Here is a 25,720-nt window from a genome sequence, read left to right on the forward strand (position 1 = left end):
ATCTGCATTCATCACAGGGATGAGAGGGATCAAACTATGATGATGGTGCTGTCAGCTGTCTTGGGAATGCTCTGTCCAGTCAAGAAACTAGTTAAACAACTGGAGATACTGCTGCTGATGTCCTGCAATCCACAATCAGATGGCAACAAATGTCATTTTTGAAGTGAGTAATGGGGCCACACTGAAAAAGTGCTTCAGTCAAATTTTGTATTGTTGGTTTTGGGCAGCATTTCAGCAACTTAAACAGGAGAAGGAGTGGGAGGATGTGTGGTCTCTGTGGGCAGCTTGCTGTCTGTGAGAATGAAGTAGATGCAACCCTTGTATGCAGGTGATCACTTTTCTGGCATGCTGAGATATTTGAATTGCAGATTTGTGACTCTTCCTAATTTATTGGGGTTTGTTGTTTGGCTGTTTTTTTGGTTTTGGGGTTTGTTTTGTTTGTGGGGTTTTTTTGTTGTTGTTGTTGTTTTTCTTTTTTTTTTTTTTAATTGAAGCATCAATTTTAAGGAGGCTTTTTTACTATCTTTTTGTATAAACTATGTAACAGTAATGAATGAGATACAATTATACTGGAGAAAAATGGGACTATTTAATCTGCTTCCAAATATCAGTGAAAACTAAATTAGTTAGTTAAAGGGTAATATCTTCCAATTTCCTTACTCTAGAAGGTTGTGTATAAATGAATTTTACCTTTTTTTCCAATGAGTAAGAGTTCCATCAGGCGTTGACAGCTATGGCCTTGGCTGTCCATAAACAAAATGTCTTATAGACTTCTAAGAGCAATGAAGGAATCTCACAATAGATAAAAGGGGATGTAATTAATTGTCTCTCAGTGTTCATGGGCTTTCTCTCAAAATAAATAGTTTTATTTGGCAATCAGCAGTTTCTCTCAGCTTGATATCTGGTTGCTAGACATCAGGGCTGGCTGCCCCAAAATGGAGTCCTGACCCCTAAAATGAGTGTATCAATAAGCCTTTGTCCTTGGAAACTGAATCCAGTCCTGCATACCACCTGATCCCTGAGATAAAATTCAACCAGCCAGTATAAAATCCTGGATTTTTTCCTTCACAGTTAAAAAACCTCTAAGACCACTTCAAGCCCTTTAGGGCCATTAGGCCTCTACTGGGAACAGGACAGGCTGAGCCCATAAGACACATGGTTTGGCATGTTTGCAGGAGCACTTGGAAGACCTTCTGCACCTCTTCTTGGGGGTATGAAGAGAGTGACCCTGAATGAGACACCCTGACGTACTTCTGCCGCATGTACGCCTCCGGGCATGGGAATGAACTGTGAATGGACATAGATATCCAAGAAGATGAAAGAATGTGGTAAGGCAATTCAGCATTTCATTTAGTGCTCTCTAGGATTGTTTGACTGCAGCAGGGTCACCAGACTTAATTTGCCCAGGGGATGAAAACGGATTCTTTTGCTCAGAAGCCTGGAGTCAGAAGGGACCCCTGGGTTTCCTATTGACAAAGAGCATTCCTATCCGAAGAACAGATGAAAAAACTTCTGACAAGACTGACAGTTTATTTAAAAAAAAAAAAAAAAAAAAAAAAGGAGAAAAGGGTAAAGAAGGAGAAAAAAAAAATAGCACCACCTACAGAGCATCCGTTATGGATCAAGCTGAATAACAGAAGCATCAAAACTAAACTCTAAATCTGACATTAATGTTGAAGACAACACCCATTACTGAAAACATATTTGTTGTTCTGCTAAACTGTGACATTGCATCTTTGAAAGGAAATCTCTCTTTGTTGGCATTTCTGCATTCTGCAAGAACTCTTTCTAAAATCTAGTTCATGCTAGAATCCTTTGGTAAAAGATGAAGGAATCAGAGAGCAAAACCATCCCAACTTCTGTAATGTTAGAACTAAATCTTTTTACCCTAAATAACAAGCTTTCTTCACTAAGCCTAGCTTAGTGAAGCTTCTGCAAGCTAGAATCTTGTGCTATTTTAAATCTTGTAAGTAGAAGAAAGCATATTATTCTTATATTCCCCCTCTATTTAATGCCTCCAGACAATATCTGGGGCAGCACTTTACCTGGTTTCAGAAATAATTTAAACTGTTTAAACTACCTGGTTCCAGGCAGTTCCCACAGTTCCCTAGATAACAAGTACTCACTGCAGGCAGAAAACAACCTGGGATGAAGAGAGAGGTAGAAGAAAAAAGAAAGAAGAAAAGCAGATAATTGTTTTAGGTGTGTTTATTGTTCCAGCTTCTTCTCTGAGTCTGCTTCTCTGCCACCTTGTTCCCTGTTCCATTAATGTCTGTTGGAAGCAAGAGATAAGATGATACAGCAATACGCTGGATATAGTTTTCATGGTGTTCCACAGAGAAAAATTCTGGGCCCAGCTCTGAAAGAATGGATCTGCTTCATTCCTTATAGTAGATAACAGGGTTGAAACCTCTTGCAGGCACAGCTATAACAAATATCAGTCCTGTCTAGGAATAGCAGTATTGTAGAAGTACTGTATATAGCTGCAATTACATCTGTTTTATATCCGTGTCTGCACCTAGTAAAGTTATTTGTTTATGGATCACGAAAAATATTGATTATTGTCTTTATCAAAATGAGCACTCTGAGCTGACACCAGGTAGCAGTGTCATAGCAAGCTGAGCTCGGTTATTTGCCTATGCAGAAATTACCAGCCCAACACATCCATTTTACCTTTATGAGATTTGTTTGGCTGCAGCACAGTTAATCCTGGTTTACAGGGGTGCAAGTAGTAATGATGCCCAGAGTTTTCATCCACCCTGGTGATATGAATTCTGGTTTTTGTGCTACATAACTGGGACTGCATTATATCACAATAGCTTTTTATTCTACTTGTTACCTCTGACAACATAAAACTACTCAGAATTGCCCAGATATGCATTTATTTAATAACAACAGAATTTCTACCCTCTTAAATACCTAAGACATAGAGACATAGAATTAAAAATATTCTCATATAAAATATTTATGTAAGGCTTTACAAAAATATTTTAAATTAAATTAAAGTACTGATAAAATAGTCTCATTAGTGAGTGAACATAATTTGTGAAAGCTATAAAATTGCTAAATAAAGTTCAGCAGCTTAACCTTTGCTTTTTTCTGACCTTGTATGTGTAATGTACCTATCCCTATATGGTGTCCTGTCGGAAGACAGAAACACAATGCAAGCCACGTTGTACCAGGCTTGACCTTAATATCCCAGGCTGAGTTGTCAAAGCTGTCAGGAAGTATATCATGATTTTATTTATATATTTGTAGGGCGGGGGGGGTGGGGGGGCAGGTAAATAAATAGACAAATGAGCACAGAAACTTTGAAAGATCATCATGGTTTTTACACAACAGGCAATGGTACCCTTGAAAATAAAATCATTTGCTTCAATAGTTTAATGACTGGATGTCTTTACCTTCCCATGATGCTTGCCCCCACATGAAGTGAGAATGTCTGTTGAATCCTGTCACACAAAAAAATTCACAGGCTTAATTAACACTAGAAAGCTTGCTAAGCTAAAGGGCTAAATATAAATTTAGCACAAATCACTCACACCTACACCCCCTCAGTGTCTTTCCCATCTGCTGAATAGTCCCTTTCAGCAGAAGCTGCTTTTGAAGCTGACACAAATCTGATAGTCAGCAAAACACAGTAGTGAATCTGCTTGTTTTCTGTAGTGACTTCACTACAGAAAGAACTTCAACCTTCTCTGCCCACCCTCCTTTAAGGATTTCTCAGTCTCTGAAGAGAAGAAAGAGGTGCATGACCCTGCCGAATCAATGTGATGCGTGGAAGGCTGCCCCCACCCATATGCAGTAAGTATAAAAATTATGCCAAATCAGCATCCACACTGCTCTACACAGAGCAAAATATAGGAAGGGAAACGCTGAGGTGAGTTAAGCGCCAAGCTCCTAATTCTTATTGCTTACAGTTAGTACCAAAAATTCTCTGCAGCTTTTCTTTACTCTTTTGTAAATAAGTCTTTCTAATTCCACAGGATCTCAGATTCTTCTGTGATCAAGAGATTTATGAATTTAGAAAGTGTTAAATTCACCTTTTTTTTTAAATTAACTTTCCTTCTCCTATTATGAGCACTGGGAAGGTATTTGCTGGTACCAACAAACTGCTGTCCTGATGCCTTAGCAGAATTTATACACAGCAGGAACCCCCAAACACCAAGGGAGCAAAGCCCATAAACAGTTGTAAAGCATGGAAAACCCTTACTGAAAAATAAAGAGAAGAGCTGTGAACATCTGGCATCACAGGCAGTGCTCTGAATACTTTGCATTTATAATGTATGCATGCACAGTGGTGATTGCTTAACATCCTCCACTGCTTCCTGCCAAGTAAACATCCAAGAGCACTAGAGGGCTTTTGTTGGATCTTTCCAGGCTGAAGCACTGGTTTAGGCAGCTTTTCATCCAGTAGCCCCACTGGTGGGGTCATTTTACTCTTCTTGTCAAAAGTACCTTTGGAGCCCACTTTGAGAATGGAAAGGAGCTATTGAGGGGATGCAAAAAAACATTCCCATTTCAGGACTCTTATCCTACTGCTAGAACAGGAGAGAGCGGTGTTGACAGCTGTCCCAGTTCCTTTCCCCATCTCTGGCTCCCTGGTGTGTTGTTGGGTGCTCTCAATTCATACCCAACAGCATCACAGGGAGGACACTTCGCCATCCTCAGCCAGACCAAACAAATGTGTGTTCAGGCTGGACATTAAACCCAGCTGTCTTTCAGCAGCCTCCTGTGACTGCCGTACATTCTGCCTGTATACAAAATTATGCAAATAAGCCTGAGAGATAGCGCAGCAATGATTTCTATATTCATATTTTATATACACACACACATATATATATGCATATGAAAATATAAAATACTAATATTCATTTGATTGTAAAAAGCACTGTGTTATATAGACTGGATCCAAAAATAGAGAGCGAGAGGAAGGAATCCACAAACATTTTGGAAATTTTATTTATTTATTTATTTATTTGAAATTTCAACTGTTATTGAAATTTCTCATGCACTTTGCCTTCAGCTGAACCCGTTTTGTATTTTATATACAAGTTTTTACCATTGTTATTCAATTCTTGACTTCAGAGGCCTGTAAATAGATGTTCAATAATAACTATTTCTTTCATTGTTGTTCATATTACATGAAAATTAGTACACCATCAGACTTTTCCTCTGAATTTCCACACCTGTATAAACACCTCAAGAAAATGCAAGGCAAAATCTAACACCCAGAACCTTAGTGGTATGTAGATTCTTTGCGTCCATTTATTTCTTTGAAAATACTTTATTAATACTTAGGGATGTTGGTTCTTACTGTAGTGATTTGAATCCAGACTAATTTTCAAGTGATTCGTGTCATTCTTTCTTTTTTTTTTTTTAGCTTTTTGGTTTGTTATTTTTATTAAAGTTGTAAGATACAGCTCAGGTAGGGATTGAATGAAAGCAAGAGAAATTACAAATCTTGTTCAAATTTCTCAAATGTGCCAAAGTGAACTTAGAAATGTAATTTGTGCAGGATTTCCTGTCAGCTTTCCACTCAGGCTTATGTTAACATAAGAACCCCTGTATTCACCTGACAGTGCTCTGTCTTGTTACCATACTATTTGCTAGATCTATTACAACTGAGTAATCCTGGAGGTCAGACTCATGTCTATTTGAAAATAACAAGTATGGAAGTTATAAATAAGATTTGTTGATGCTTATGAAGAAGTGTCAGATGTCCAAAAAAAAAAAATGTTATATTAATTTAAATGAAAATCATAATCCATATGCAAGAAAGCACAACTGAGATGAAGTTAGAAATTCTTATCAGTCTAGAAATTTTGTCAAATCCTTTTTCTAGTAAGGATCAAGGTTCCACTTTCACTGGAACTCATATAATCAGAAACACATCTGGAGAATTTGCAGCATGAAAAAAGGAAAAAGAAAACCAACAGAATTTTCTTTGCTTCCTTGGAACAGCTTTTGACATGGAACTGTATTTTTTGGTATACTGTTGACCACCAAATTCATCTGTATACTTCCTCTGGAAATTGAATGAACTCTGGATCTGTCACACTGCAGCACTGCCTTATTCTGCCACCTTCAGACATTTACACCAAGACACCTGCTCAGAGAAGGCTGTTAGATAGTCACTGGCTCATAGTAATCTATAGTCATTCATGCTCTGCCAGATGGCAGCGTCAAAGCCATAGTGAAAATAAACCTTTTAAACTGAAAAGTTACTTCCCCTCCAGAGCTAGTGATTATTTTTTCAGAGACATTGAGGCATGTGTCTTAATTTAAAGATGTGCAGTGCCCAGGGATTTGGTAGTGAAAAATATCAGTCGTAAATCACAAGTCCAAACCGTTTCACAGGGCTGCTGCCAGACTTGTATGGTGATCCAGAGAGTGTTTCACAACCAGGCAGATGCACACTGATGCTCCCAATGCACAGGCCAATGCTTAAAATGAAGGAAAGAAGCAACAGTGTTTAGTTTTCTTGCTGTGCAGGATGCTGCATCAGAGCAGGCAGTTGTTGCCTACAGTCTACACAGCTGTGCCCCACATCTAAAAAGAACAAAAACAAAATAATCCAGCTTTTTTTCCTGTTGGTTAAAAGGGTCTGTGTGATTCAGGGAAAGGATGGCACTGTCTCTGTGCCAAACTATCTTCTTTGTCATGAGATGCATGAAGATGCAGCTTGTCTGCAGGAAAAAGTACTGATGGCAGTGTATTATTGAAGAAAAAAATAGTGTTTTGGCTCCAATTTTGATTCTCATTATAAGGTAATGCTGTGGCAATGTTCTGTTAATACAATGCATTTTGGCAGTGTTTTGCTTCATTGACCTTTTTAATAAATTAGAGAGTAAAATAGTAGTGATGGATCTGCTTAGTGAGTTAACTCAGGTGGCAGACTTGTTTCTCATATCCTGATCACAGAAGAGCCCTCTTGCTGGACCTTGCACCTGCTTGTACTTTGTGACTTCTTCTGTTCCCTGAAAGACAATCTGATCTGCATTGCAGATGCTTCTTTGATCCTCAAGTCCTACTGCAGCATAACATTGCAAACCACTGGCTTGAGAGCTACAGGCCGCTCAGCATGATTTGAGGCTGTGAATACACATCTTCTCCTGGTTACAAGTGTGTCTACAGGTTGCTGCCCCTCTGCCACCCCTTCTCTGTGTCACTGCCTTCCTGCTCAAATGAAATATTTAAACAGGAAAGAGATAGGTCAAAGCAACTCTGAAGAAAAATACTAGATTGCACAATAGCAGTTGATTTCCTTACCCACTTTTTCTGCCTCAAACAAATTCATAAAATCCTTTACTGAACCTAATTAGCAAATGACTTGGTAGGTATCCCTGGTGCAAGGCTTTATTTAAAAACCAGACACACATGGGCAAAATCAGCAGCCATTTATCAATCCCCCTAGAAAGACAATGTAGGGCTTTGACTGTCCTCCAAGTTTTATTATCTTGTCTTTCCTCTGAAATGGAGTTAGACCGCTGAAGGTGAGCACTGCTTATCTTTGTCACATATCAGCCCTATTTTGCAGCCAGGCTGCTACTCTCTCTCACAGCCCTGAAAGCAGTATAGCAAAAGATTCTCATGTTTTTTGAGAAATCTTGCATATCAATGAAATCCATCTTTTAACTACGTGGTTCTCTCATTCATGGTCAAAATAGAAGAAAATTCAGCTCAGAGATTTTGCATGGGTCACTTAGCAACCAAGTAGTGAGCACAGCATCAGTTTCCATATGGGACCAAACACCAGGTGTCAAAGGAACATAGAGAGAAATATCCTTTCAAATTTGTGGTAGTTTTGGTAAAAAAATGTTGCAGTGTTTTCCTGAGATGAATGAGGGAAGCTTCTTCTTTACTTTAAACTTGAGTTAGATGCTGAAATGAGTCCCAGCAGAAAGAACAAAATGCTATCAAATAAAGAGGTTTCTATACCTACAGGAAATTTCTGCTGGTTGTAATGGCTGGGGAGTTTGGATTAAGGTATTTTTTTCTGAGAGTCACAGTATTTGTTCTTAATCTTGTCATTTTGGGCTCACAAGTGCAGCCTCTGATTGGAGGGGAAAAAAAAAAAAAAAACAGAGAAAACAAATATGGTTAGTAAGATGGATAGTAGCAAATAAGAAATGAGAAACATTGTGCAAGAAACATGTCACTCAAAGGAGCTCCTGTGAGCTCCGAGAGGTATGGGTCTTTACCCATCCTTTACCCATCCCTGCCTCACTGCAATCCTGGTTTTGTTGCTAATTAACATCTCTACCCACTGAAATTTCAGCATTAGCAATTCACTTAATATCAAATGAAGTGTGTGAGTGGTGCTGCTGAGAGGGACGCAACACCAGAGGTTGCTCAATCACACTGAAAGTTTGTTTTAATATGCTGTTTGTTTACACTTCCATAAATTGCCTACAAATGGTTACAGCAAGTGGACTCTAGCACTAGCTTTTTGTGACATCCTGGATGAATCAGACAGCTCTGCAAAAAAAATGAGATGCTATTGCTGCAGAGTGACCCTTTTAGTTCACTAGATCCTTGAAGAAAGTTGATGCATGTGCTCTGATTCAAATGCATATCACCATTTTTGAAGATCCACATATCTCTTACTCTGTTGAGAAACAAAAGAATAGGCACTAAAAGAAAAAGATACATTTCCTTCTGTTTTACCAATATATCATCATCTTTTTTAAGCAGCTTGCTGAGTAGTTTTTCCTTTTCATAATCTAAAAAGCTTATTTTAGTGCATGGATCCTTTGACATTATTTCCCTTGAGGGAAAAACATTTATTTTTCTAGGAAAAAAAAATCAAAAATGTTCTTTTATTTTTCTAAAATCAAAACCTGGTTATCATTCTTTTTCCCCTGTGGTACTATGTTCAGCTACACTCTATATCCTTAATATCCTTAATAAAACATCTGTTTCTGAATTTATTAATATATTTCACTTGATACTTCCTAAAAAATAGAAGAAAAATTGAGATGAAAATGTATTCAGAGAAAATAATGTTAGGGAAAGGCATTTAATTAATATTTTTCAACTTTAATGATACAGAGTGAGTTGAAATTCAGGTATCTGCCTCACATTATTATCTCCAAGCATAAATTTTATAATTGTGATTGCTGGGAATGTAATTATTAAATCCAGAGATCTCATCACCATATCTGAATGAAAGTATTAGGCTGCCAGCTTTAAATATTTTTTCGTTTTATAATATCCTGCCAACAAAATCAGTTTCTGTAAATATGGTAAAAAACGTCACAGACTACTGTGAGTTATAAAACCTGAAAAGATTTAGAGGATTACTTGTAGCTTAAATCTAGATTTTTATCATTCTGACTTCAAAGGCTTTCATGGGTTATAGAAAACTGTTTTTAATCAAACCACCAAATCTCACTTATTGAGAGATTCTCCACCATTATCAGACCACCAGGATTTACCCCAATTATTTAAAAATATAAGTGTTTCCTTAAAATTAGTTTTAAGTAATTCTGTAGTGCCATAATTAGCATTGATCCTTAAAACACAGTTGAAATACTCTATGTAGTATGCTGGCTGCAAAAGATCACTCATCCTCACCTAATGCAAACTACTTATCTGAATCCTGAAAAGGGAACTCGAAGGAAAGGTTTGCACTAGCTTTCTCTGGGCATTAGCTTAGATGAAAGATGAAATTATAAACATCTGTAGGGTGCTTCAGTTTAAGAAATATCACTTTTAAATACCATCTACACCAGAACTGCCATTCTTTGTAGCTGGATTGGTAACTTTTGTTATTTGTCAAATAAACTAAGTTTGTTACTAGCTAAAAGTTCTTCTTGGAAGATACATCTTGGCATCTTCATATTATTCATTCTTTAACATCAAAACTTCCAAAGTGAGATGTCCTCATGTCTTCCCCAAAGCAGAAATGCTAAGACATAGATAGCAGTATTCTCCAGGAAGCAATAAAAAAGCCACAGATGAGTCATTTTGACTGGGTTTTCCTCTTCTAAGTAAAATCTAGTTATGTTTTGAGACCAGCACCTCTTCCAAAATGTCAATTCCAAACACTGACTTTTCTGCTCCTTTTCCTAGTTTTTTCACTTCCCCATATCTTCATCCACATGGAAGATTTTGAATCAGTTGAGGTCACTGCAAAAATGCTTCTCAGCAAAATGCAGCTGTCTGCATATTTTTTGTAGTTCTTTACCAAATCACACATCAGCTTCATAGTGTTTCTCATTATCTGTCCTAACACAACTGCTTGCACAGTTCAGGAGAGAGAGATCATTCTCTGTATATTTCCCTCTTTTTACAGTGTTTTATTGTATATCCAGCAAAGAAAGTGCTGGCAGATTATTTTATATGGCAATCCAAATAAGCCTCATCAGTTTCTGTTTGGTTATGTATGTGCTCTCCCACACTTCTTCTTCCTGTAAACAGAGAAGGAACAATGCAATCTGGTTCAGGTAACTTAGCCAGTCACTCTGAGTTAACTCCAGATGGTATTTCTTCTACTAAAAATAGATTGATATTGGATTCAGTGCCCCATGGGATCAACAATTAATCCAAAATAAATACTACCTAGGGGAGGAAAGAGTAGAATACTTATTTGACACAGGTATGATCAAGAGGTCTGAGGCCAGGGTCGGTAGCCAAGATCTCACAGTGGCCATTTCAGCTTCTTGTACAGTCAAAACTCCTTTTTTTCAGTTTTGCAGCTTCTGCAGCAAACATGATAGTTACTCACTGCAGTTATTTTACAGGCCCACCCAGAGATTAATCAATACCTGTAAAGTCCTTTGAAGATCAAAATAGCCATGAGAAAACTAGGGGCCAGGATGACAAACAGACCTTTTCAAATACAGTGTTGTAGCTGAATGTATACCTGCTGAACCTGGCGGCATTATTATTTTCTGCCCCAAATCCATTTCAAAGAGCCCAAGCAATTATTATTATGTAAGAGTGGCACTGAGATCAATGGCATGACAGAGCTGAGTTTGGCCCAGTGTGTAAAATTCCGAAGAAGTCCTTTAAAACGATGCACAAATCCTATTCTATCAATGTTATCTTGCCCTTCCAGTCACAACCTGAAGTCTTATATTTTCTGAGCTTGTGTTTTACTATCTGTCTCTGCCTGGACTCAGAGCAGTAATTTATGCAGCCATCTTTGGCTGGGGCTTGCAGGATGCCTCACTGTATGTCACCCCATCATCTAACAAGAACCCACATGTGGGAATGTTACGCAACACTGCACAAGAGGTGGCAAGCTGACTAGCAAGTCATCACCCAAAATGTATGGAGTGTTATGCCATCAAACAGATACTGAGGAATTCAGCCTGCTTTTTCTGTATTGTGAATGAACAGGTCTGCAATTATCAATACTAGTAAAGACACAGCATCAGGTGAGAACTGTTTGCTGCTTGGACTGACTCACAACTGCAGCACTGGACACCACGTTTGAAAGCCAACCGATGAAGGCCTGACCCAAAGATAGCACCCAAAAAGCATTTCTGGATGGATCCTTGAAGCAAGGTAGAACTCTCTCTTCGCTCCTTGCTCCTGTGACTCAGTGCTGCTCAGCATCCTTCCAGGAGTGCTCTTCACTGTTCACTTGACCCCAGTCACATCATTAACTGACCAAGACTCGTGCTCTAAGTAACAAACTTCCTCTTTTCCACAGCAATGCCTTTTGAACTTAATAGCACAACACACATAACACGTGCAGCTATGCTTTCCCTCCCTTTTGGTTTAACAAGGCTGAGCCCAGCGCCTTTTGTCATATGGGATCTGATCCCTGTGGATTGAATGTCTCAGAGGAAAGAGAAAGAAAGAGATACTTTTAACTTTAGTCCTCTGGCATCACACTTATAACTGTAATGAAATTTTTGGCTGTTAGGAGAGCAGGGCAGTGTTTTAATTTAGAACATTAGTCACACAGTCTAGGTGACAAAACAGTGAGCAAATTGTATTTTGTAGAAGAAATGAGGGGGTTAGACAACTGCTACCAGTAAAATAAAGTCTAGCTATTATTTCCAGATATCAGATTTAACACAGGTAATGGAGTCCTGGACCACTCATAGATAAACTATTTTATCACTGTATCCCTGTAAAATGAAAAAGGTTTCTTACTGCAATTAAATTCCCCATCTCAAAGCTGAACAAAACAATGCATTACATTGGCAATGTAAGGAAACTGATCTCTGATTATCCATGACAATAATTTGGCTAATGGTAGCACTTTTAGGAGCCCTCCTGCAAACAGTTTGCCAGCTGCTGGCGTGCCATATGCACTGAGAAAATTAGCCTAATTGCTTTATCTGCAGCTGACATAATTCCCAGAATATGTGGGTTTGTGGAATGCATGTGTAATTTAGACTATGAGGATAGCTGTGAGCACAAGATATCTATTTGGCCAGGCTGACACCTGAGGCTCTTGCTCCTTCTGCAAACCATATCTGTTAACCTTAAGCCTGCTCTACTGCACCAGCAAGATTCAGGCTACATGTGATCTAAAGAGCCTGGGGCTTTGTCACACTATAACCCATCTGGCAAAAGATCACACCACCTCAGCAAAGGCCCTGCAACACAAATTCTGCACAGTGCTCACTCTAGATACCATAGCAAGCCCAAAGGTGAACTTGCTTCCTTTTTTCATTTACTCATGAATTTATTATACAAGGTATTGGTATGCAGGAAACTGTTTCTACGCACTGAGGAACACGAGAGCTTTATTAACATTTTACAGATAAAAATGTGTGTTGTAACACAGGACTTAGCAAAGAAACAATACAGAACAATGTCCAATATGTATTTCCTTGGTGAACAAATAAGCAATTATTGAATACTTTGAAAGCATTACAAATGCTACAAGTGACCTTACAGGACCAGTGAATTTGCTTTCAAGGGATGCAGACTACTAATTGTGAATGGTCCCAATCTCCCTTCAGAGAATCTCTGTAAGAAGAGGTTCTGTCTTTTGGCATTGCACAAACTTTCTCCTTCTTCTGACCTCTTCATTCAGCCAGTGACTCAGCCTGATATCAGAGGGCAAACGCTTACCTGATGAGATTGAAAGCTGAGGTCCAGACCTGCTGTGATAATTAAAGATCATCAAGTGCTTTTTGTAAGTGGAGGTTTGTTTCCTGGCTAAATTGCACTTCAGGTAATGGCGCTCTTAAATCACCTTAAATCACCTCCCTGGTGCAAACAGAAGAGTTTCACCCCAGGCATAGTTTCAACTGTAGACAGACACGACACATTCACTTTCTCTTCTGCTGGGATCATCAGCATATTCAGCCTTACACAATGTAGAATTTCCCCTCAAAAGCTGCAGAATTTCAAGCCACCTGGCTCCAATCCCGTTTCACAGCTTGTGTATTAATAAATGAGACACTGTTACTCAAGCCAGACACTGAAGGGTTGGGGCTGGCACTGTGGTGATCCAAAGCTGCATGGTCTGCAGGAAAGTTGAGTCAAACAACCAGGGAGATAACTTTTTTCCTTCTTAAACAGACAAGAAATGGTGCTGTAATGACTACTTTAAACTAACTTAGAAGGCTATAGAGACAAAATACATGCCAGAATAAGGTCAGACGATTAGTCCTAACTTCCTGCCACTAGCTGCAAAGTATCCTGGTAAGAAGGAAAAGTATGATTTAATCTCACGGTCATTCTCTGGGTTGCTACAGAGGCCCCCAGTAGCAGCATTACAAGCAGTATGAAGGTCTGGAGAGTTATTGCCCATACTCACTTTGATAAAACACAAGATGGTGTCTGTAGCAGGCTTTGCCAGCAAAATCAGCTGTCTGTGTAAGACACCAGGGTGTTTAACTGTTGCTTGACACAACAGGGATGCTGGGACTCTGAGGTTTCTTATGGTCTCTAGCAATAACCACATTGCTCAAAGCCATCCCTACTCCTGTGCCACCAGACTGTCTCTGTTCATCTTAATTTCTGACTTTTCTTTATCTGGTATCTTTGTCTGTTTTCCTTGCCAATCTTCTGCTATGACATACTTTTTCCTCAACAGCCCTAGGATTCTGTGCTTCTGGTCCTCCTCTGCTATGTCCCACACTGTTATGGTTTGACACTAGCACAATGCCAGTGTCCCCATGAAACTACACCTTCCCAAATAAGTGCTGTGAGATGTGATAAGGAACAGAGCAGAGCAGGCCGAGGTGAGAAATAAAGGAGAAAGAACCTTATTAAGCTAGTATTATGATAAAAGACACACACTAAATCCAGAATGAAAACCTTCCAAAACATTCCTCCTCCCCCACCCAAACTCCAACAAGCCACAGTGAGACACAACTTGGACCTTCAATCAAGTCATCACCCTTCAGATAATCAATACTCAGTCCATCAAGGGAGCGAGGAGTCTTCCTTGCACCATAGACCCCCGGGAAACACAGCTGCCACCTCTTGTGTTTCCGCATCACACATGGCATCACCCGGAGAAAATCTGCCAGTGTGACACTCTCCTTTCCATGTCACAGTGCTCTCACCACCGTGCATGGACAGACTGCTCATAGGGCTCCTTTAAGGATGCTTTGCCAAGGACCAAAAAAACAACAATTCAGTTTCTCATTTTGGGACCACAGTCCCCCCCCATTTTCCTCCTCCCCTGAGGTCAAGGGTCTCGAGAACAGAGATCTTCATCTTCCTGAAGACAGAGGGCATCATCACACCCTCCTCAGCTTTTCTCTGTTCATTCCATTCCTGTACTGGTAGTTGCTGAAGCAGGTCTCTTGGCTCACCATTGTATCCCCCTAAAAATGCAGTCTCCCATATGGCTGAAATCTCAGCCCAGGACTCCAACTCCCAGGCTGGGCACCTTCCCCCACTTCTCTTTTTCCTCTGCCAGCAAATTTCCAGGTGCCCAGGCTCTCTGTCTCTTTCCCTCTGGAGGGGCAGGGGTGGAACGAAGACATCTCAGATTTCCTCCACCCTTCCATCCCCAGGGGCCAGCTCGGTTCCAGTCCCTGCACCCCCTGGCCTGCCTCCCCAGGCCGCATGGCTTCCCCTCCCTGACCCAGCTCGTGGCTGGGCAGGGGAGAGTCTGCACTCTCTGATGACTGGAACCAGAGACAGTTCTCCTGGGAGCTCTTGCTTTTAACCCCCTGTGTTCTCAGAGGTGTGTCCATGCCTCCAGTGGTCACTCCAGGTGCCAATGTCCAAAAATGACCACTGATTGGTTTGACCCCAACTTCCTGAGAAAATTCACTTCCATGTCAAACCACAACACACATCTACTTCATCTCTCAACATTAAGACTTCCATTAACCACACTAAATTTCTCCTGGATGTTAGCATAGGAAGCACTTCAAAACACAAGGCAATACATCCACTTCTACAAAGACGGGTCCAGAAAATGCCCACAGCAATAAGTGCGGTATCCCAGTATGAATAGCAGAGAACAATTGTATTGACATCCATAAAGAGAATAGTAGTCATCCTCTTGTGGCAGAAAGCAGGTTGACCTACTCCTGGAGCTGGTGTCCAGAACCTCTTCAAGAAGACCTTGCAGTAGCTTGTCTGGAATTGCAGATGTGGAAATAACAGCCCTTTGTATTGAACTTCATGACCATCACTGGATACATGGGATACATGCAGGCCCTCCCAGCTGCCCCACTGATACATAAAAACTGCAACCAACTGTCTCTCTATGCTCGCTCTTAGATCTAGTGATGAGTCGTTCTTAGAGTGGTTTGTCAGCAAAATGCTGAAAGTATAGTAGTCTCACCACTGAGTTTTAGCACTGAAGTGAATAGCACTTTCTAAATAATTGTGTGCCAGATGAAATAAATCTAAGCAATTTGTCTTTTCAATGTCACCTTCTTTCTTTGTTGCTGACTACTGTTACTATCCTGTTTCATAAAGCCCAGACAAAAGGATTACAAAATGACAGAATACACTGAGTTGAAAGGGACCCACAAGAATCATCAAGTCCAAGTCCTGACTCTCAGCAAGATCATCCTCAAGAGTCACACCAGGTGCGAAGAGTATTTTCCAAGAAAATGCAGAATTACTCCGTTTGATCCTGCTCTCCCCGTGTCCCAAAATTACTTCACTTGCCATTACTTCATTACCCCATTTGACTCCGGTAGTCTGGAGTCCTTTGGGCCCAAAATCTCTGAAGGAAAGCATCAGAGCAGTCTGCCATGGAAAACACACAGGTCATATGTCAAAATATCATGGAGGAATGTGAGACTTCAGCAGCAGAGAACAGTGCTACTCATTTTGTGAGAGCCACATCAGATCACCTCGTGTAAACAAAGCCAGCAAGGGTTTTCAGAAGGCAAATATACCTGTTATTCACTTCATGTGGATGCTGGTGTTTTCCACCAAAGCTATACCTGCAAGATCTTCTCTTATCTGGTGGAAGGGAACTAAACCCAAATCATGTTTTAACTGTGAGATGCAGCATTTTTTTTCATCTTGTCCCAAGTAACATTGCTTTCTGATTTATGTCCCATATATTAAATAATTTACAACCAAGGGACCTGCTGGACTGGCTGACACTCATCTTTTTGCCAGGCTCATAACACAGATTATTTGAGTTTCTTTTTTTCTTTCTATTAGTCTGGAGAGAAAGTGATTTGATCCAATTAAAGAAGTAGTGTGGTTTCCTGCTTGAGCTTTCATTTGTTTGGGTATTTTGTTGTTGTTTTTTTCTTGTAATTAGGGATACACAGTTTATATTGCCTTTAATCACAGCATATGTACTCTGTAAGTACTCTGTAAATACATGCATATGAATTGTTTATATGTGTTGAGATGGGAGAGCAAGAAAGTAGAGGTAATTATGTGTACAGGAAAATGTAATGATTAATAATCTGGAGTACATAATCTTACCAAGAGGCTTGATAAAGTGCATGCACAACTGTCTCTCCTGTGTGTTAATTACTTACAGAGAGTTTGATCCAGCTGTTTCTACTCATGGAAATTCCCATTCCAGTCTATCTGAGTCCATAGGCTGAAACCTCGGAGTGCTTTCCCTGAGCAAACAAATCCCATCTATATACATTCACCCTAAAATGTGTGAAGCTGCTATTAGGTCATGGGGCTGGTTATGCATTTAGCCCAGTTTAACCTTTCAGCCTTGCATCAACAAGGAAGAAATGAGGTGTGTTATCACTGCAGTTTGTCAGATTCAGGGGAGACAGAAGAGAGCTGTGCACAGTTGAAGAGATCTAACCCAGGATGTCTGAGTAAGCACATTTGTTATTGGTCTCTGTGACAACCAGGTACATGAAAGAAATTTGCTTTTTGCATTAATGACAGAGGGGACTGAGCCAGATTTTCACACCCTTCATCAAGGCAGTTTTCCAAAAGAGCTCCACAGACAGTGAGCTGCTTGTAGGAAAAGCCTGGTTTTTTCTTCTTGAGTTCAATGCATTAGCAAATAGTACTTTGCCAAAAACTTGCAGCATGACTTAAGTTTGGAAATTTTCAAGGGAAATGCCACTCTGTTGATGAACCAGGCACCACTTCCCTCAGGACCTGGTGGGCAGTCAAGCAGTATGGTTCATTATGATGTGGAGGTGCTGCTTTGCATCAGGGAGCAGAGAAGAAGCAAACAAAGAACCGCTAAACTCCCTGACTCTGATAAGTTTGTGCTAGCCAGGCATGGCATGGTAATACCAAGCTGACATATATGATTTCTTACTACACACAAACTAGTACAGATCTTTCCTTTGTGTTTAACTAATTTTAGCACAAAAGTTTTTCTTTTCTAGTGTTGTGAAAAACACATGTAATGAGTCCTCAAATTAGACTTTCAAGCAACAGCTCTTTTTCTCATCCTTGGTCTCTTCAGAGGCCTTGATTTGCCACCAGTTGTGGTGACAAGTGGAGTTGATACAAGCATGCTCTGTTGTGAGCAGGGGAAGTCCCAGCTTAGATCATCAGCTTCATAACTCCTGCTTCTGACTTTGGGGTCAATAAATGTCCATTCATGATGGTCTTTTTCTCCTTTCACTCTCCAGATCTCCTCTCCAGATGTACTGGTTCTGACACAGCTGCCATACATCATAGTAAGCCTGACCTCTCTGCATGTACCTGTTTCCTCACAATTCCCATTTTTTTCCTCTTAGCGACCAAGACCATCTGTCATTTCTTGCATGAACAGACTACATGAAAAATTATATTTTAAAAGTTCTCTTTGGTTACTGCAAACCTGGACCTGTGGAGATGCAAGTGTGAACAGCACATCTTTTCCTAATGCTCTGCTCCTAGATATCATTCAACATTCCAATAAAATAATTCCAATAAAGTGAAATAACCTAGCAGGAAAAAAATTGTAATGGGACTTGTCGTGCTCGAGGACAGATGTAAGAACTTGAATGCTGCACCAAAGACATGCTTCTGCATTGTTGCTTCACTGCAACAGTCTGGTTCATGAAACAGGATATAGATACTCAGCTTTCTAACATCAGTTCGGATATGAGTGTTTTTATGAAGATGTCATTGCTTACTTTGCCTGACTGAATGCAGTTCTGATTTTACAGGGAGCTTATTGGATTGCAATTATCTCATTTTGTTGAGTTTCACTCAATTTCTTTCTTAGAACATTCCAACCTCTGCTCTTGTAGCAGACACAATATAATCATTGTCTGCTTAAAAACACCTCAACATATAACTGAGATAAAAATATTTATTTTGTTTTTATTACATGCCCAAACATCAGTTAATTCCAGTCCATATATTAATGGATCACAGAGAAGATATTCCGAGAATGTTTATAAAATAGTGTCAAGTTAATTACAGCTGAAGCTACATTAATCCTTAAAATTTCATTCAACTTCTAAATTAAAAGGAACACTTCAATGTCTCAGTCATTGCTGTACTGCAATATTGCCCTATCTTTTCATAATTTCTTATCTTTCTTGTAGCAGAAAATAGGTATGAAGATATGGTCTAAGGCTTCTGCAACTCTTAGTTGCTCTTCATTACATTGAGGTAGTCTCTTTTAAAATCCTTCTTCCTTCTTTACAATCCATCCTGTAAATCAATTATATGAATCTTAGAAACATCAGTAATTATTAAAAATTTGAGAGCAATGCTAGTTCCCTTTTTTCACAAAAGGGAAACATGCCTTTCCATGTTAGAGAATTCATGGTGTTGGTGGCATCCAGAACAATCTCAATCAAAAGGCAGAATCTAATTTCACAGCTCTAATCCTTCCACGGCCAGATTGTCTCAGCTGAAGTGACACCTATCAAAACAGTGTGAGGTCCAACCCTCAATCAAATGCTGTTTTGATGAAATCAAGCAGAGCACAACTTTTTCATGCTCCCACTTCCAAAAAGGGCTACAGGAACAGGTGCATCTCTGAAAAAAAAAAAAAACAGCTCTATTGATACCAGACTCAATGTAAATCAGTGAACTTTGGCTCAGCCTTGGCAGGCAGTATTGAAAAAAAAATTGCTGTAAGTTCACAGTTTGATGTGAAAGTTGATAGCTCCATTACCTCATTCATGCTAAGTGCATGTTTTGACACTGCAAGGAACTGGGCCAGTAACTACCATATGCAATATGCCCAAATGCCTAAGAAACAGATTATCTAAAATATATTGTTACAGACAAATATAGATTAAATTTTACTTTATTTATCTATAAAAAATTTCTGACTGCAATCCTTGCAAAATAGGTGATAATTCCCAGTATCTCTGTCATTATTTAAGCTACAGGACTCAAATATAGCACAGTTGCTAAGGCTTTAGGTATGAAAGACAGCAAAACTACTTCCAGACATGGAAAATGCAAATAACTTGTACAAACATGACATCTTTCAAATTAAATTTAGCAAATTTAGCTTCATGAAGCACTTCCTTCCACTCCCAGAAGAGTACACTAACTAAATACGTGGTGATGCTCTATAGACATGGCTCCTGATTTTCCAAGTTCTCCAAGCCCATCGAGAGAGCACAGGAAGATCAGCTCACAGAGTAAAGAGGTACTAGATACAAAAGTTTTTCCAACTTTTTGGGACTGCAGAATTGGATTGCATAAATCAAAGTATAAGCTTTAATTGTGTAAGCCCAAGTGAAAGCTTGTTTAAAGAGACATCGCAAGAGCTCCAAATTCTTAAATAATCAGCAGAAATAATAATATTAATTACCTGCAGGTAAATAATGACCAAAATGACAAAAAACTTCAGTTAAGTGGATGTCCTGGCTTCCAACATTAAAGGAGGTTCTTCATACCCTCAAGGTTGAGTCTAAGGTACAGTGGTTCCTTATTGCTGTTGCTTTAACAATTAGCATCACTTTTTAAAGAAACTTGGGTTATTTGATGAATTCTGTACCTCCATCTGATTAGCAATAACTCAATACATAGTTCAGTGAATGTCAGGAGCATTAATAGTACTGCAGAAATGTTGAGGATACCACAGTAGTCAGATAGACTAGGAAAAAACTAGAGACCTCTAATGTGGAAAACCATGCAGACTCCTCCCACAGCTCCTTCAGTGGGCAAAAGGAATGCTGATCAGTCCCATTTCTACAAAAACTGCCCATTAAGGAGCAACTCCAGCATTATGGGGAGCCACACCAACCTCGGGTAAAGCCAATCTTTTCAGAGTTACACCACCCAACTCCGCGCACACCTAGTTTTAGTTGTGGATCACTGCTCTATGTGCAAAGGTCAAAACTAAGATTTGCCAGTCCCACTGCCATTTACGTTGTTATCCCATTTACTGATAAGGAAAATTGACCAGAATCACAGTGTTTTTCTGTCAAAAACACCTTGTGGTTGGGCCACTGTCTTTAAAAGAAGCAGAGTAAACATTCCACCCAATCAGAATGGCAGCATCCTGCAGAAATCCTGCATCCTCTTTCCTCAAGTGCTTACAGAAGGTGGGGGTAGCAACCAAGAACAGTGTCCAGCCTTATCACATCTTAAAAGCAACTTGTTTTAATTCAGAATTGCAAGAAATTCCAATACCCAGTGCAGAATATTTGTGAGCACTCTCACTATTGAATAAATTAAAGGTACTGAAATATCAGATCAAGGAATAAATATTGTAGTACAAAAAATTATGTCAAGGAAGGAAAAGCCCATTAAATAGAAATTATTAGAAGTACAATTCCAACCTTAAGCACTATTTAACAGAAGCTTTTTCCTGTTTTGGAAAATGTATAGACATTGGAATAGGTTGCCCAGGGAGGTGATGGAGTCCCCATGCTTGGAGATGTTTAAGAGGCATCTGGATGTGGTGCTGGGTGATGTGGTTTTATGGTTCAGGGCTTACAGTGGCAGTGCAAGGTGAACAGTTGGACTGCATAATCTTAGAGGTCTCTTCCAGCCTAGATTCTGTAGTCACAGCTTACTTTGGGATCCTTGCTGTCTTTCAAACTGCTTTCATTCAGCTTTAAAGCATCCTTTAACTTTGGTGGGCTTTGAATCAAGACTCACAAGCTGCAGGGACCGTAATTAAATGCCTCCACTTTATAACTGGCATGACTATTAGTGAATCAAATGAAGTTAAGTCTGCAGAGCATGTCTGCAGTAAAACAAGTCTGGAACAGATCTTAGACTTACTACAAAGCATCTCTGCAGATGAAGAATTCTGTGCTTTTTTTCTGTGATAAAAATCACTATAGATATTCATGATGTTATACTTTTTCAGAATGTGAGTAACTGTGATAATGACTGGACTAAGGTCTTGATTTAGGCCCACTGTTCTATTACAAAAGTATCAGCACCAGGACCCAGGAGATTTATGCGTTGCGAGCCTGGATTTCGGAAAGGGGAAATGAGGCTGACTGTTGGTGCTTTCGGCCAAGGCAGCAATACTTCATTACTTGAAATCAGACTCTTTAGCATCAGTGAAGCTCTGCAGTTATGGCCCATAGCTCAGTTTGAGAAGATTCACCCTGGCTCTCTTTCACAACAAATCCCATCTGCTTTAACAGCAGAAGTGGAGGGAAACATACTGCAGCATTTCATCTCTTGTGTTTGGTAATCCGCACTGAAGCCGGCACCCTGTGCTAGGTAACACTTAAAGCAGAAGATGCCTAAATGAGTTTTTGAGCTGTTTATGGGGTGCTAGAGGAAAAAAAATAAATAAATAAAGCATCTACTACAAGCTGTTGTAAAACACCTTACTGCAACCTGCTCATTTTTCAGTGAAAACTTAAATAACAACTGTTAATGTGTGTTGGAAACTTGGATGCTGAGAATTTTAAACTTTCTGTGCTGAAAGGCACAGACTTGCAACAAAGCACTGCATTTGGCCCGAGGCTGTGGAAAAGACTTCCCAAATTGAGTAAAAGCACTGGGATTAAATGTGTGTAGTTGGTTACAAATGTGTAACATCACAGGGTGGAAAATTTAGAGTTTAGGTTTTTAGAATATAGTAATAAATATTAAGCAAGATGGAGGTTTTAGGGTGGAGGCAAGTTGTTCTTTTTCACCTTCTTCTTCCTTCTTCTTCACGGGTTTGGGTGGTATCTTGTAATTGGGCAGAAAAGTCCGCATTGCAGGTCCTAAGGGGATAAGCTATTGGGTTAAAGGGGAAAATAATCTAGGAGTCACTTCTTAATTGAGTAGTTTAGTTTTAGTTCAGCCTTAAAAGATCTTGAAACTGTACATCTGGGGCCATTTTTGTGCTGTTTTCCTGCACGCAAGGTCTGGCACAGACGGCATGCTGAAGTTTTGATAACAATAAAACAAGAAGCTGAAGACCGAAAATGTCCTGTACGTCTCCTTTTCCTGACACAGAACTGCTCCAGCAGGGCTTCCCCCGTTAGGGCAGCCCCCAGGGAGGGGCCCAACATGGGGCCAAACCGATAAATGTACTTAGTGGAATGACAGCCACACTCTGCATGAACGTCATACCCCACAGGGCCTCAGCACTGCAGTGCACTACACCTGCACATAAAGGCTCTGTGAACAAACTGAAAATGCAACAGAAGCAGGAGCAGCCTTTGGGAACAAAGCATCTGATACGGGCAAATAGCAAAGCCATGGAAATTGCAGTTGAAATGAGGCGGGTAAGCAATCATAGGAGCCACAATAACAAAGCAGCAGAGCAACCAATCAGTGTCCACCCCCTCTTGGCTGAGCTCTGGTTGTCATTTCCCTGCTGTCCTCCGCAGCCTGTGGTTTGCTTCCCACATGGATGAGTAATCCAGCTTCAGTGGGGTTGGAGAGGTTGCTCACCCCAGCATCTCCTCATCTGGTAACTAAGATAGTGCTTTGACCTGCAGGAGCAAAATATCTAGAGCCCACTTGCTGAGGAGAAGGATTTCATTGCATGGGGAAAAGAAGTTATGGAAACTTCATATGGAAATACACCATGGACAGGAACCTAGCACCAATCTTTAAAAAATAGGCTGTATCTCAGGCTTATTTTCTACCGTAGAGGAAGGATATTTGTGTGAATTAGAGTGCATCTATACTTAAATGCAACATTCTATGTACAGCTGCCAAAATTTAGAAAATATTTAATTATTCTTTAACATCTTGCCTTTTTTTATGTTCCCTTGCACAACAGTTGCTGCCTAAGCAAAAAGCTGGTTTGGGGGATTTTAAATGTGCTTTGGGGGAAGAGTCTCCAAAGCAACATTCATGTGACAAAATTACTCAAACTGCCTGACAATTTTTGAATTCATGCCATTTCAATTAAAAAGGTTTCAATAAAACCATTGTTTCACAGGAGCCTTGTTCATTGTAGCCATAAGACAAAAGAAACATCCACCATGTTAATTAAATAGGAGAGAGGGAAAACGTAGAAGTTAGGAACTAATTAGCATAACACAGATCATGGGTGAAAGAAACTCTAGAAATGTAAGAAAGGAGAAAAGTAGGTTTTGCTAAAGACAGGATGAATAATAATATTTTATTCCCTGCTAAAAACACATTCTTAACCATTATCATATTTAGCCTTTTTCAAAAGTGAAATGTAAATATAGATTTTTCTATTCCTCCATGGACTTATAGTTTTTTTGAGGAAAGATGAATGGGAGCTGCTAAGAGAGCTCTGTAAGAAGCGACAATTTAATAATTTTTTTTTAAAAAAAGAAAAGCTTTTACGTGCAAAATAAACAAATTTTACTGGTCTTACATACATACATAATTCAGCAACCATGAGACTGCTGTTTGACCAAGGACCTTGGCTGGTTGGCTACCCACTACTACAAGGTGTATTATGAGGGTCTCTGTCCCAAACCTGCCCACAAATGTTTTGTGTCATCAGACCAGAGAACCCCAAGCTGATGCCTTCAGGAAAGCTATGCTGCACCTTTAGTGTGATTGGCATTGGTTTAACTAACTGATCTAACTGTGTGACTGAAAAGAGACTGGGGGCCTGATGTAGAGTTGCATTATCTTTTATTACATCAGCTGCTTTATCAGGACTCCTAGAAGACAAGAAGGTTACAAGGCAGGCAACCCTTCAAAACCGTGCAGCCATTGATTTTCTTTTGTTACTTCACAATCACAGATGTGAAGAATTTGCAGGCATGTGTTGCTTTAATTTGAGTTCAAAGGCTGAGGACGTCCACACTTCTATTGCAAAGATGAGAGAAATGATAAATCACATCAAGCAGGAACCGAGTGACTGGTTAGGGTCGGTCTTTAGTGGATGGGGACTCTCAAATCTTGGCCAATCCGTTCTTAAGTTTGCCCTTATACTTCTGTTTGCCCTCATGGTTTTCGTTATTGGATTTAGTATTATTAAAAGCCTTGTTTCAGACCATCTCAATGCTGCTATCAACTCTACACCCCAAGTCTGCCACGCAGAGATGACACCGCTCACCACCAATAAAGATCCAGAAGAGCCAAAAGAAGTGTGGTTCGAAATGTGATCCCCCCGTTTAAGTTCTTTTCGTTTCATTTGTTTTAAACAAAAAAGGGGGAGATGTAGAGTTGCATTATCTTTTGTTTATTCAGGTTCTATTGCGTTATTTTATGTACGTGGTCTGTTCTATGTTCAGTTGGTTTGTTCCATGTACCCCCCGGTTTTTTAAGTTGGATCCTTCCCCAGTTTCCCGCCTCTCCTCCCCTGTCAATCCTCCCCAAAAGTGCCGAGTGATTCCCCTATCCCCTCCCAGGGTCCCTGTCCGTCACCCGGTGCCCCTGCCCCTCCATCCAGAACCTTCTACCCAGGGCATCGTGTGATTGGACCAGATCCTGAGACCCCTCCCATACCTCTCTCCCATTAGCCCTTTCCCCAAGAGCGAGCCACTCCCTGAAGATCCCCATTGGCCCCAGTTTTCCCCGCCCCCAGTAGTATAAAATCCCCTGACATCCAGTCCCAAGTGCCTTCGCTGGCAGGCACCAGTTCTGTCGACTGGATCCTTGTCAGCGCGTTGTCCCCATTGGGACCTAATAAAGAGGATTTTGGCCCCCAGAGGAGGACTCTCTTTTCTGTCTGCACCGCGGGGATTTCGGCTACGTTTCCACCAACCCACCCAGCACTCTCCAAAGCCTCCCGAGGTCCAGCGGAGGGTGCTGGAGACCTGCCCGCTCTCTCCCTCACGGAGAGCTAGCTGGGGGCGAGACGAGGCTTGAGGGGGAGAACGCGGCAGTCCATTCTTAACAGCTGCTATTTTTTGTGTGTCTTTTATGTGATATTTCATGCATGTTTATTCAGTAGCTCATTTGGATACTGACCAATAATTTGCAAGTACACAGAGATTTTGATTCATTCTAAGGCAAGGCATTTCCCAGGACAGAGAGGTGTATTGTATACCATGTTGTGTTACCAATAAAACCAATACACCACTTA

This window comes from Taeniopygia guttata, chromosome Z (assembly GCF_048771995.1).
Source record: "Taeniopygia guttata chromosome Z, bTaeGut7.mat, whole genome shotgun sequence".
Classification (NCBI taxonomy): domain Eukaryota; kingdom Metazoa; phylum Chordata; class Aves; order Passeriformes; family Estrildidae; genus Taeniopygia; species Taeniopygia guttata.